Genomic DNA, 13,715 nt, shown 5'->3' with positions numbered 1-13,715 from the left:
CCTCACTTGCTTTAACGTCGCCCAGCGCTGGGGAAATAACAGGAAGTTGTGGTGGAGAGAATTTTGGGAGTCAACTGTCAGAAGAACAGCGTTATTGAAGGGCAAGCTGGAAAAATGCCAGGTTTTAGGAATATAATGAAGTATTGAGATTTCTCAAGTAGGTGGGGGAGGGACGCAGCCCCCTTTAATGAATAGTGGTCCTTAATTACAGCCTGGCGTTACAAATCCTCAGGGATCCTTAGACTGGAAGATGGTCCTGCGCTCGCTGCGGCTTCCAGTTAATGGCTCTCATCGTCTCGGCGCAGGAATGTAATTACTGTCTTGTTAACATTTATGCAGATCGCTGTGAAGGGGAAACCTAGGATCCTCTGCTAGAAATGAGGGGCTGCTGATAAAAGTGTAATCTGTGTCTGGACGAGCTGTGTGGCACCCAGCTTTCCCCGAGTGGTCAGACTGCTGCTGCTTCTGAATTGCTCTTTCAAAAAGGGAAATCTTTTTAATTTAAAGTCCTCCAATGATAAGCGGATCACAAGGCGTCCTACTGCTGGGATCCCCAGTGATCGGCTGTAATCTCTAGGGAAAGTTGAGTCTTTTCTACAGCGCCACCACAGGAGAAATGAAGCATTACACGGTGCCTATTGCATCCTTCCAACAGCGCATTGATTTCATGGACATGGGTCGTCCAAGTAACTGACGCTCTCTGTTATTATCATTCTCTAAATTATTAGATGGGGGTCCTGAAAAGTGGACGGAATCAGAATACCCTTACGTTACAATAAGTTTACTTCTGATATGAAGTAATGGTATTGTAACGTAAGTTACCATCAGCTTTGTAACGTGAGTTACTACATTGTGTTGTAACGTAAGTTACCAAGTAATAACACTGTATTTTGTATTTGATTTGTATTCTTGAAAAATCAAACTGTGTTGAAATCTATTAAGAATAGTTTAATGTACAATATACATTCACTCATTTTTGTGCCTGCCTTCAAAGAACAGTCTGTAGCCATGATTAACTCAGTTTTTGGCTTGTGAATGTATTACCATGTAATGACCCTAATAGGGTTCTTACTCCCTCTATGTTCACATGTCCAGTAGTCATTAGTGATGAGCGAACGTGCTCTGGGGTTATCCGAGTATCTTGGGCGTGCTCGAATACCATGTTCTAGTCCCCGCGGCTGCATGTTTTGCAGCTGTTATACAGTCACAGCACAGTCAGGAAACATGCAGCCACAGGGACTAGAACATAGTATTCGAGCACGCCCGGGATACTCGGATAGCACCCGAGCATGTTTACTGATCACTAGTAATCGTCAGATAAAACGGATCCAGCAGCAATCTGTTAGTTGTGTTTTCACGATTTGCTTCCTATTTTATCCTGCTAAGAAAAAAAGATCAACTGGATGTGTTTTTCTTTATTTTTTTATTTTTTTTTATATTATTATTATTATTATAATAATAGTCTATGGAAAATGGATCCTAATCGGCCGTCCATCTTGCTTGTTCCATTGGATAATGAGCCAGTAAGGAAAAAACGGATCCTTTTCAAATGAAAGAATAAACTGGTTGTAAATTAACGGATCCGTTTCCCATAGACTTCAGTGTTATAAAGGTCCAGTTGAAATCCTATTTGTTTGTTTTTTAGCTTCACAACTTTTTTTTCCCCAATTGTTTGCTGCTGCATCTGTTCTGACTGATTACTGGACATGTGAACTTGGCCTTAAAAAAAAAAAAAAAAAAAAAGTTTTATAGCCATTTTTTTTCTGCAAGATATTTACCACCAATCTACGTCTCTGCTGATAAATACCTGTCCCCATAACCATGATGATCTGTATTGTTGCCTTCACTGTCTTTTGGATGGAATGGAGAAGCAGCAGACAAGTGAGCTTCTGCTGCATTTAGTTTTACACATGGGAGGAATATGTAAGACAGTGGGTACGGAAAGTATTCAGACCCCTTTAAGTTTTTCACTTTTTTTTTCTTTTTTCATTCCTTGCAGCCATTTGGTAAATTCAAAAAAGTTCATTTTTTTCTCATTAGTGAACACTCTGCCCCCATCTAGACTGAAAAAAACCCCAGAAATGTAGATTTTTTTTTTGCAAATTTATTAAAGAAAAACTGAAATCTCCCATGGTCATAAGTCTTCAGACCCTTTGCTCAATATTCAGTAGAAGCACCTTTTGAGCTGGTACAGCCATGAGTCGTCTTGGGAATGATGCAGCAAGTTTTTCACCCCTGGATTTGGGGATCCTCTGTCATTCTTCCTTGCAGATCTTCTCCAGTTCCGTCAGGTTGGATGGTGAACGTTGGTGGACAGCCATTTTCAGGTCTCTCCAGAGATGCTCCATTGGGTTTAGGTCAGGGCTCTGGCTGGGCCAGTCGGGGATCGTCACAGAGTTGTTCTGAAGCCACTCCTTTGTTATTTTAGCTGTGTGCTTAGGGTCATTGTCTTGTTGGAAGGTGAACCTTCGGCCAAGTCTGAGGTCCAGAGCGCTCTGGAAGAGGTTTTCATCCAGGATATCTCTGTACTTGGCTGCATTCATGTTTCCTTCAATTTCAACCAGTCGTCCTGTCCCTGCAGCTGAAAAACACCCCCATAGCATGATGCTGCCACCACCATGTTTCACTGTTGGGATTGTATTGAGCAGTGCCTGGTTTTCTCCACACATACCGCTTAGAATTTTCACTAAAGAGTTCTATCTTCGTCTCATCAGACCGGAGAATCTTATTTCTCATAGTCTGGGAGTCCTTCATGTGTTTTTTTTAGTAAACTCTATGTAGGCTTTCATATGTCTGGCACTGAGGAGAGGCTTCCGCTGGGCCACTCTGCCATAAAGGCCCGACTGGTGGAGGGCTGCAGTGATAGTTGACTTTGGAACTTTCTCCCATCTCCCTACTGCATCTGTGGAGCTCAGCTACAGTGATCTTGGGGTTCTTCTTTACCTCTCACCAAGGCTCTTCTCCCACGATTGCTCAGTTTGGATGGATGGCCAGGTCTAGGAAGACTTCTGGTGGTCCCTAACGTCTTCCATTTAAGGATTATGGAGGTCACTGTGCTCTTAGGAACCTTGAGTACTGCAGAAATTCTTTTGTAACCTTGGCCAGATCTGTGCCTTGCCACAATTCTGTCTCTGAGCTCCTTGGCCAGTTCCTTTGACCTCATGATTGTCATTTGGTCTGACATGCACTGTGAGCTGTGAGGTCTTATATAGACAGGTGTGCGCCTTTACAAATCAAGTCCTATCAGTTTAATTACACACAGCTGGACTCCAATGAAGGAGTAGAACCAACTCAAGGAGGATCACAAGGAAATGGACAACATGTGACTTAAATATGAGTGTCTGAGCAAAGGGGATGAATACTTATGACCATGGGATATTTCAGTTTTTCTTTTTTAATACATTTGCAAAAATTTCTACACTATTTTTTTTTTTCAGTCAAGATGGGGTGCAGAGTGTACATTAATGCGAAAGAAATGAACTTTTTTTTTAATTTACCAGATGGCTGCAATGAAACAAAGAAAGAAAAATTGAAAGTGGTCTGAATACTTTCCGTACCCACTGTAGATGATGTGACCGGTGAGTACCCAGCGATCGGAAAATTATCCATTCTGTAGATAGGAGATGAACATGTTTTTGTTTTGTTTGTTTTTTTTTTTGGGGGGGTGACCTTCAAACCCCCAGAAATGTAATGTTTTGCAGCTCCTTTAATAGACTTTGTTTCATTTTCTCACTATTTTAAAGGTCACTGCTTGTGGACAGTGAATAGGAGCTTTCTTTACATTGCGGTAGTAAATCTGCAGATAATGGCTAGCCCCAATCTCAGACGAGTGGATACAATCATACCCATTCTAGACAATGCTCTGTGAGCTAAACACATCCACTAAAGCTGCTGGTGCTTTGTTACAATGTATCTAATTGGAGTTGAGGTTGTTAAAGGTACTGTCACACTTAGCGATGTACCAGCGATCCCGACCAGCGATATGACGCGGTCAGGATCGCTGGTACATCGCTAAGTGGTCGCTAGTGAGCTGCCACATAGGCAGATCTCACTAGCGACATCGCTGGGGACGGGGATCGCTACTTACCTGTCACACCAGGCGATCCTGCGTCCTCCCGCCCGGCTCCACGCGTCGCTCGTCCTCACAGCAGGAAGCGCCACAGGAAGCTGACGACGAGAAACAGTCCTGAACGTTCTCGCGCGATCAGCGATAATCAGCGGGGGAGCTGGTCGGAGGTAAGTATCAGACACAGAGATATCGCTAGCAATATCGCTATAACGTCACTAGTTATAGCGATATTGCTAGCGATATCTCTTAGTGTGACAGGCCCTTTAGCTCACAAAAGTAGATACAGTTGTTTCTATTTCTAAGCAAAGTAGCAGGACTAGCTTTATAGAGATATAAACAAGCGTTCTGGTTCACTGATCTTGAAAGTCATAACGAATTGACACATAAGCATTACAGGGCTATTCCCAAAAAAATCAACTATAAATGGCTGAGCGTTGGGGATCCAACCGCCAACCACTGAGACGTCTCCTCCTTCCCCAGTGAAGCCCTATCTAGAGGGAAGCAGAAGTGTGCATGCTCTGCCTCCTCCCCAGTCATTCACTATAGAACTAGGCAACAAAGTGGCTGAGGGGTTGGCGCCCGTACGGTGGCTGAGGGCTTGGCGCCCGTACGGTGGCTTTCACTCCATATTTTGCACAATCCTCCCAAACCAGAGGCCGACTTTGACCTTACAGTAACTTTCTGCAAATATAACTTTGTGCACGCGATGCTTAAATGTCAGTTGATTGGCGACTGTAAAAATTGTGGTTCCCGTTCTCTGCCAGGTGTCGCCTACTGAGCGCCGTGCAGCTGGCAAATATTCATTGCAGTCGGTGACATGTCTGCCAGCCGAGTGTTAGTGACGGATTCTGGGAGGGAGATACAGTCCAAAAAGAGAAGTGGGGGAGACGGTGACAGATTTTCGGGGGGGAATTGTTAGCGCTATATTCCCCCTTCGCTAAAGCCTAGAGAGACCATCGCTTCTGCACGTGAGCGCTAAACTGCAGCAGTGTGAACAGGACTTTAATGGAAAGGTTTCTATTCATTATCAGCTAGCAGAGATCTTAAAGTGGAAAGAGAAAGTTGATTAAAGGGAACAAAGCTGCAAATTTGTGCTGAGACTGGAGTGAGGATTGGGTGAGGGATGTGTGTGATATGGTAGGGGTCTGCGTACTACAAGCCCCAGCATACTCGGCGTTGGTTTGCTAAAAATAAAGAGAAGAATGTAACTCTGGGTAAACTGCAGAGTAGAAAGGAAGCTGCTGTGCTGATCTGTCACCGCTGATTCTAGGTATATTTGTGAATGAAAGTCCTGTGCTGGTTTCCTGGAAATGTGGTTTGGTATTTACTGGTGTACGTGAGATACTGTATATGGGGGAGGGGAGAGTACATGGTACTGACGACCGCAGGTAACCTCACATTAGCTATAAACATGTCGTCTGTGTGATCCTCCTCTCCCCACAACATTGGACATGGATCTTGCAAAGCATTTACATGGGTGAATCCATAATATTGACGTTGGCACCATAACATGGCAAAGAGACAAGCTGCGGCCTGCGGCGCCTGCCGGATACACCTGCGCCACTACGTAGACAACAATTCCATAAAATCAGCGGCTCCGGGCTCCTTCATAACAGTCTGTGACGGAGATAACGCAATGGTGATATTTCTAATGGTAAAACTATCATTGGTGACCTGCGTTCTGCTGAGGGACCGCAACTTGTTTTATAAACGGCGGACATATTATATGCCATGTAAATATAAAAGGGAAACTATCGTCAGGTTTTTCCACTTAACGTGAAAGCAGCGTAATGGATAAACTCAGACCCTGTTAACAGAGATGTCGCTTACACTGTGCATAGGCAGAAAGCTGCAAATCAGTGGTGGGAGCGGGGTTATACAGAGCTCAACATTCAGAGAGGTGTAGATCTGCTATAAATAGGATTTTATCAAAATAACCACAAACATTCAAGTAAGATTTACATCACTGGAATTGGGGTCTTTGGCCCTACATTATGCTGCTCTCAGACAGGGGTAGCAAAATTCTGGTGACAGATTCAATTTAGGAATTGAAGTCACTGCTCCTGAGTTACATCCTGTATTATACCCCAGAGCTGCACTCACTATTCTGCTGGTGCAGTCACTGTGTACAGACATTACATTACTGATCCTGAGTTACATCCTGTATTATACCCCAGAGCTGCACTCACTATTCTGCTGGTGCAGTCACTGTGTACAGACATTACATTACTGATCCTGAGTTACATCCTGTATTATACTCCAGAGCTGCACTCACTATTCTGCTGGTGCAGTCACTGTGTACATACATTACATTACTGATCCTGAGTTACATCCTGTATTATACTCCAGAGCTGCACTCACTATTCTGCTGGTGCAGTCACTGTGTACATACATTACTGATCCTGAGTTACATCCTGTATTATACCCCAGAGCTGCACTCACTATTCTGCTGGTGTGGTCACTATGTACATACATTACATTACTGATCCTGAGTTACATCCTGTATTACACTCCAGAGCTGCACTCACTATTCTGCTGGTGCAGTCACTGTGTACATACATTACATTACTGATCCTGAGTTACATCTTGTATTATACCCCAGAGCTGTACTCACTATTCTGCTGCAGTCACTGTGGACATACAGTAGTGATCCTGTACTTAGCGGAGTTCCATTTCCGCAGACACTTGTGTTTTATTTTTTTTTTCTCTGCCTCAGATTACTGTACATATTAAATATGAGCTAATTAATTCATGAAACCCCGGTGCAGTGATCACATCAGTATTCTGTGGCCACCAGGCAGGATCCCTGTGAACCTTGTCCGACCTGCTGGAATCCCCTGCAGCCTCATCGGATAAGTAGCACAGTGCAGTGTCATGCATTGCTCACAACAACATGATGTGTCGCGTATTCCAGGAGATGGTTCTCAGGTTTCTGGCCCGTTGCCCATACTATGCATGTGGCTGCTGGACCCCGGGTCCTGTGGATTTATTAATATAAAGACCAGAATACAAAGCAGCAGAGCAATTTTCATGTAGACGCTGGACTGGCAGGGATTGCTAGTGAATTCAATCTATAAAGACAGCAGAATTGTGAATTTGGCTCTGAAGTATGATATAGACTATAATTTTCAGATAGATACGGTGCCTTGTGAAAGTGTTCGGTCCCCTGGAAGTTTTCAACCTTTTTCCGCATATTATGCTTCAAACCTAAAGATACCAAATGTAAATTTTTAGTGAAGAATCAACAAGTGGGACACAATTGCGAAGTTGAACGAAATGTATTGGTTATTTGAAATTTTTGTGAAAATGCAAAAACTGAAAAGTGGGGCGTGCAATATTATTCAGCCCCTTTACTTTCAGTGCAGCAAACTCTCTCCAGTAGTTCATTGTGGATCTCTGAATGATCCAATGTTGTCCTAAATGACTAATGATGATAAATATAATCCACCTGTGTGTAATCAAGTCTCCGTATAAATGCACCTGCTCTGTGATAGTCTCAGGGTTCTGTTTGAAGCACAGAGAGCATCATGAAGACCAAGGAACACAACAGGCAGGTCCGTGATACTGTTGTGGAGAAGTTTAAAGCCGGATTTGGATAAAAAATGATTTCCAAAACTTTAAACATCCCAAGGAGCCCTGTGCAAGCGATCATATTGAAATGGAAGGAGTATCATACCACTGCAAATCTACCAAGACCTGGCCGTCCCTCTAAACTTTCATCTCAAACAAGGAGAAGACTGATCAGAGATGCAGCCAAGAGGCCCATGATCACTCTGGATGAACTGCAGAGATCTACAGCCGAGGTGGGACAGTCTGTTCATAGGACAACAATCTGTCGTACACTGCACAAATCTGGCCTTTATGGAAGAGTGGCAAGAAGAAAGTCATTTCTCAAAGATATCCATAAGAAATGTTGTTTAAAGTTTGCAACAAGCCACCTGGGAGACACACCAAACATGTGGAAGAAGGTTCTCTGGTCAGATGAAACCAAAATCGAACTTTTTGGCAACAATGCCAAATGATATGTTTGGCGTAAAAGCAACACAGCTCATCACCCTGAACACACCATCCCCACTGTCAAACATGGTGGTGGCAGCATCATGGTTTGGGCCTGCTTTTCTTTAGCAGGGACAGGGAAGATGGTTAAAATTGTTGGGAAGATGGATGGAGCCAAATACTTGAAGAAAACCTGTTGGAGTCTGCAAAAGACCTGAGACTGGGACGGAGATTTGTCTTCCAACAAGAAAGTGATCCCAAACAAAAAGCAAAATCTACAATGGAATGGTTCACAAATAAATGTATCCAGGTGTTAGGATGGCCAAGTCACAGTCCAGACCTGAATACAATCGAGAATCTGTGGAAAGAGCTGAAAACTGCTGTTCACAACGATCTCCATCCAACCTCACTGAGCTCGAGCTGTTTGCCAAGGAAGAATGGGCAAGAATTTCAGTCTCTTGATGTACAAAACTGATAGAGACATACCCCAAGTGACTGCAGCTGTAATCGCAGCAAAAGGTGGCGCAACAAAGTATTAAGTTACAGGGGACGAATAATATTGCACGCCCCACTTTTCAGTTTTTGAATTTCCACCAAAATTTAAAATAACCAATAAATTTCATTCAGCTTCACAATTGTGTCCCACTTGTTGATTCTTCACCAAAAAATTTACATTTGGTATCTTTATGTTTGAAGCATGATATGTGGGAAAAGGTTGAAAAGTTCCAGGGGGCCGAATACTTTCGCAAGGCACTTTATGCATATGATTAAAATAACAATTCCCACTTCTTTCAGAATCTCTTAATATAGGAGCAGCTGCCTTGTAAGTCTCTCAGCAGCTGTTTATGGCAGCCTCAGCCTCGCTGACTGCCCATGAGCTGATTACTTTTCCTTTGGCTTTCCCTGCTGTAATAAAAGATATCCACCTGTACAGATAGTGAGTCATTGGGGAATTGTAATGTAAGCAATTTTCTAGTATGCACATGGCTCAACCGAAAAAGTACCTGTGAGTCTTCTCTGCAGCCAGAGGTCCTGTGGACGGCAGACTAGATGGAGTGAACAGGAAAGAGAAATGTGTTAACTCATGGACGATTGTTTAGATTGGATTCAATTGTGGTATGAGCTTATAACTAGAGATGAGCGAATTTGTTCGGATTTTGTCCCCGGATCTGATTTTGACATATTCAGGCCATATTCGAACACTTATTTGTGCCAAATGCATGTCTTATGATCGGTTCCAAACACATTTCGGAATTTCTACTCCCATTGACTCTAATGACGTTCGACGAATATTACAAAAAAAAATATTCGATTCCGATCGTATTCGGAACCCAATCCGAACAAATTCGCTCCCCTCTCCTTATAACGTGATTCCAGCCTCTGAATTGAAACTAGAGCTTTCCTCTCATTCAATGACTGCAAACAGATGTTGACAATGATAAGGAACGGAAACCCAAATCTAGCTTTGTTAGAAAGTTCCATCTATACATCAGTGATATAGAAGCGTCAATAGATCCAGCTCTGTATCTGTATTGCAGAAAGCGTCAACGTTTCTTTTTATAAACATGGAAAGTAAGAGTTTTGTAAATATTTACATCTGACAATGGAACTGTGCATTTACAGAAGGGGTCGTAGGAGGGTCCCAGATCAGGGCCGGCCCGAACGTATAGGCGAACTAGGCGGCCGCCTAGTGCGCCGACCCAAAGAGGGGGCGCCAGAGAAAAAATTTTATAAAAAATCTTTTCAAAAGGCAAAAAGTTTTAGGGATGGAAAGAAAAGTGTACATATTTAAGGGCAGATATGACGCAAGAGAGGTTGGTTGGGTTGGCAACAATTTCGATAGAATCTGAAGTTGCTAAACAAATTAATCTCGGTGACTTAGTGTCATCCTTTTCAAAAAAAAAAGGCAAGGAAACAAAAATTTTAATTACCTATGGTCGTTTTTGTTTTGTGTTATTGATTACTTTGTATATATTTGTCCTATACAACTTCTCAGAAGATTAAAGAGTTAGGAGAGAGTTAATTAATCATTGTTGTGGTTTATTTTGCTCCTAAATTTATATCCCAAGTTTTCATCTACTGCCAAGAATAGTAGGGGCGCAACAAAATAGTTTCGCCTAGGGCGCCGTAATCTCTCGGGCCGGCCCTGTCCCAGATCTGTCACCTAAGAAGAAGAAGAATGAGGAATTTACACTTGTAATCTGTGTATGAATGAGAAGATATCATTGAAATGATAAATGGCAGAAATATACCTGAAAAATCCTCTGCTGCTCTAAGGCCGTGAACTAGTGCTCCCCTAACCTCTGCAGTAGTCAGGTGATATCTAATCCTTGTGACCCCTGCAGCCAATCTCTGTTCAACGGTCTTGCACTGGCCATTGCTAAAGGTAGTGATTGGCTGCAGTGGTCCAATGGGACTGACTACTGCAGGTAAGAAACCAGAAAGCATCGGGGCAATCAGATACTTATTAGGCAGGTGATGGCTCTGTTTGTTTTATGTCATTTATTATATCTGTAGCCTAATTTTTGTCGACCCCCTTTAACTGCAGTCCTATGTAAAACACAATGTGGCAACATCATAAATTGCTTAGTCACTCTCATGAATGCTCCTTTTTTTTTTTTTTTTTTTTTTTTTTTTTTTTTTTTTTTTTTTTCTCCCCTACAATGCACAATTTGGCTCTGCTACATCTGTGCACTGGAATCTTTGGTACAGCGAGCATCACTGCTCTGACTTGCCATATAGGTAGTTGAAACAATGCAGTCCTATGCAAAGCACCATGCAATCTCATTGTGAGATGTACCAGGTAAAAAAAAACAAACCCTCTGCTTTGCTACAATTATTACTAGCAGGAGCTGAAATGCAGAATGTGCAAAAACCGTCTGAGTGCTGCATTGTAGGGACCCCCGGAGCTGGAGGAAACCCTGCCCCAGGGATGAGTCAGGCTGGGCCGCCAGGCTTCCTATGTTATTGCAGGAGCTGTTTGTGTATATCTGCTCCGTGCGTTGCGTATGTCTCCTTGCGTAAGTGTGAGCCAATGTTTCTACGAGGCAGGAATTGGTGCGGAGTCACGTCTGCCAAGGACTCTTACGTGAGTATCTTAATGTGGGAAACTCTGGCAGAATGTAGTGACAGTGGAAACAGGAGGAGGGGGATGTAGTGAAACATAGAAGGGATTTGTTTTCCTTGGTGTCCTCCTATGGGGCCTCTCCTAGGTATAGGTTTGGAGAGTCCGGGTTTATGATTAAACTGTCCAGCTCCAATGTAAGGGATTGTCTACCTTGGAAATCCATTACCTGGTGTATAACTGTGGAGGGGGGAGCAGTTGGAGGGTATCTTAGGGGCAACCGGAGGGCTAGAGTGAAGCTCCTTGGCCCCAATACAACATTTGTATCTGCATGTGTCCTTTACAATGCTGGCGTTGTCTTTTGGGACAGAAGGGTCAATGTACTTAGGCTCCATGACCCTAATGTGACTGCCACCGTTTAACCCTTTTTTTTTTTTTTTTGTGGGGGTAGGTCGGTATAGTGTCTTTTTCAGACCCCCTCTGCAGACAGAAGTGTTGTCAGGTTTAGGGTTTGTTAAAATGAAAACTTGAAGGCGTTGATCAGTTAGGACATATTGATGACCAATTCTTAGAATCAGTCGTCAATCTCCGATCTGCGGGGGGTCTGATGCCTGGTATCCTCACTAGTCAGTTGTTTGATCCAGTGTAATAAACAGTTTGCAGCTCCGTTCAATGAGTGGTAGCTGCTGCCGGGTACTGCAGAACTAGTCCTATCAATATCATCGATATCTTGCTAATGGACAACTCTTTAATTACTTATTGAATGAAATTGTTTGCGAATTCTATTTATAAAATTTGGTTGTATTTATTTTGCTTTTACATCGGTGTAAACACATTTTATGCTTTACTTTAGATATTGGGAAGTGGTCAGTGAATGGAAACCATCTAACAGACATCCAGAGGCTGGAAACTCATCCCGAGTCTTGATGACATAGATGAATGTTTACTACATCAATAAATATACAAATTCAATTAATTACAAACTTTCCGCCCAAAAATTTGATTCTCCAGGAACTTAATTTCTGGGGGATCCGATTTTACACTGCTCTAGCAAAATGGCAGCAAAACTTACACTACTATATAGGGCGATTCTTAATGTGGCTGGGAAGGAGTTAAAAGAAAGTTATACTTATCTGTTGTGCCAACCCAGCTCCCTGCATGGTCTTCTCTTTCTTGGGTCCAGATATTTCTGGGCTGAAAAAGTTTTCGTGTGAATTGCAATGTATGTCAATGACCTTGATTACTTGTGACCAAGTGATACAATGCTCGTCATCGATGTGTATCTCAGTGCACATGGCCACTTGAGGTCTTGTCAGTGCTGTAAAATCCCATTCGAAGACCCATCTGCAGCCAGTGGAGGACCTAGCAGGGAGCTGCTGGGGCGAAGATGGGAGTATCTTTTTTGTAAAGCAATTTTTTTTTTTTTTTTTTTTTTTCAAATGCAAAATATGTAGTGTTTGATACATTGTGTCTCTGCTGAACAACTGTCTCGGGTTCTCTCAGTCTCTGGATGTAAATTCATGTTTCTGTGCACAGCAAGCAAAGATTGATCTGAAACACAAAGTTCCTGAACTTTTTTTTTTTTTTCTGTGTAGGAATAAATATAACAAGTTTTACAAATAAACACGGATGAGAGATTGTGGTTTTCCAGTAGTGGCTGTAGGAGGTTCACACTGTTAGAAAGTTGGAAAACTATTTTACTAAACAGCGATTTAAACTTTTTTCTAGTTTAAAGTAAATAAGTCGTCCTCTTGATTGTCGCTGATTTACATTCTAAACAAAGTTTTGCGCAAGGTCGGACAATCAAATCCCGGTAATCCGCTCGCAGTCGCTGCTGCCGGCGATTTACTTGCTGCTGGTGTGATCGCATAATTGCGGATTTTACTGCACGTTGCTGAGTAAAACAGGAAAACTTTTATGTGCAAGGAAATCCTACGGATAAAATCTAAGGAATTTCTGCAAGGATATGCTACAACTTCCATGTGCAGTGGATGACTGACAGCGCAGGCAGCCCGGATTGTTAATAATGGGCTGTAATGTACAAGTCACTGGGACCTTTGAAAAGATCAATAAAAGGCAAATCAAAGACCCCATATCTCTCCCATATTACTCACTGTTCATACCAATTGGAATGTGCGTTTCCTTACTATGTTTATTTCAAGACCTGCTGCCCTCTGTCATTAATATTATCCTGAGCCTCCTGGTTCATGAACATAATTCCATACCTGCAGTGATGACTGACAGCTCAAATCTGTAGAAAAACACATATTTAACCATGCTGATTTGTATGCCTATAGTGTTTGTGGAAAGCTGAGTGGTCACCCCCGTGAGTTTGTAATGCTGCCATCTGCACTGGAAAGTCTATACCTTTTTTTTTTTTATTTTTTTTTTTTATTTTGATTACCGTTACATTCAGTTTATTACTATTGCCTTATGACCATATAAACGAGAGGTTTCCAAAATGGCAGATGTTTGACTGTTTTCCCCACTTGTACTAATGGGAATAGTTTGGGTTGAGTTAAATAATGGGTTAAAATGCCCACAAATGAGCAAAAAAATTACCCTGGAAAGTTTTCCATTCGTTAC

At 42.4% G+C, this 13,715-nt stretch overlaps 1 protein-coding gene across 2 annotated transcripts in view; it reads left to right on the top strand.

The window, feature by feature from the left end:
- Positions 1 to 13,715, top strand: part of TP53I11 (tumor protein p53 inducible protein 11) — a 56,283-nt gene that overhangs the window by 13,898 nt on the left and 28,670 nt on the right. Inside the window, exon 2 of one of the 2 annotated variants that reach the window (XM_073578578.1) lies at positions 3,501 to 3,578. The exons of the other annotated variant lie outside the window; for it this stretch is intronic. The gene's annotated coding sequence lies outside the window, so the exon portion shown is untranslated. The remainder of the gene's footprint in view (positions 1 to 3,500; positions 3,579 to 13,715) is intronic. 2 annotated transcript variants of the gene reach the window in all.

Source organism: Dendrobates tinctorius, unplaced genomic scaffold, assembly GCF_039654945.1.
Source record: "Dendrobates tinctorius isolate UK_male_01 unplaced genomic scaffold, ASM3965494v1 ptg000059l, whole genome shotgun sequence".
Lineage (NCBI taxonomy): Eukaryota > Metazoa > Chordata > Amphibia > Anura > Dendrobatidae > Dendrobates > Dendrobates tinctorius.
This window is presented reverse-complemented; position numbering and strand designations above follow the sequence as displayed.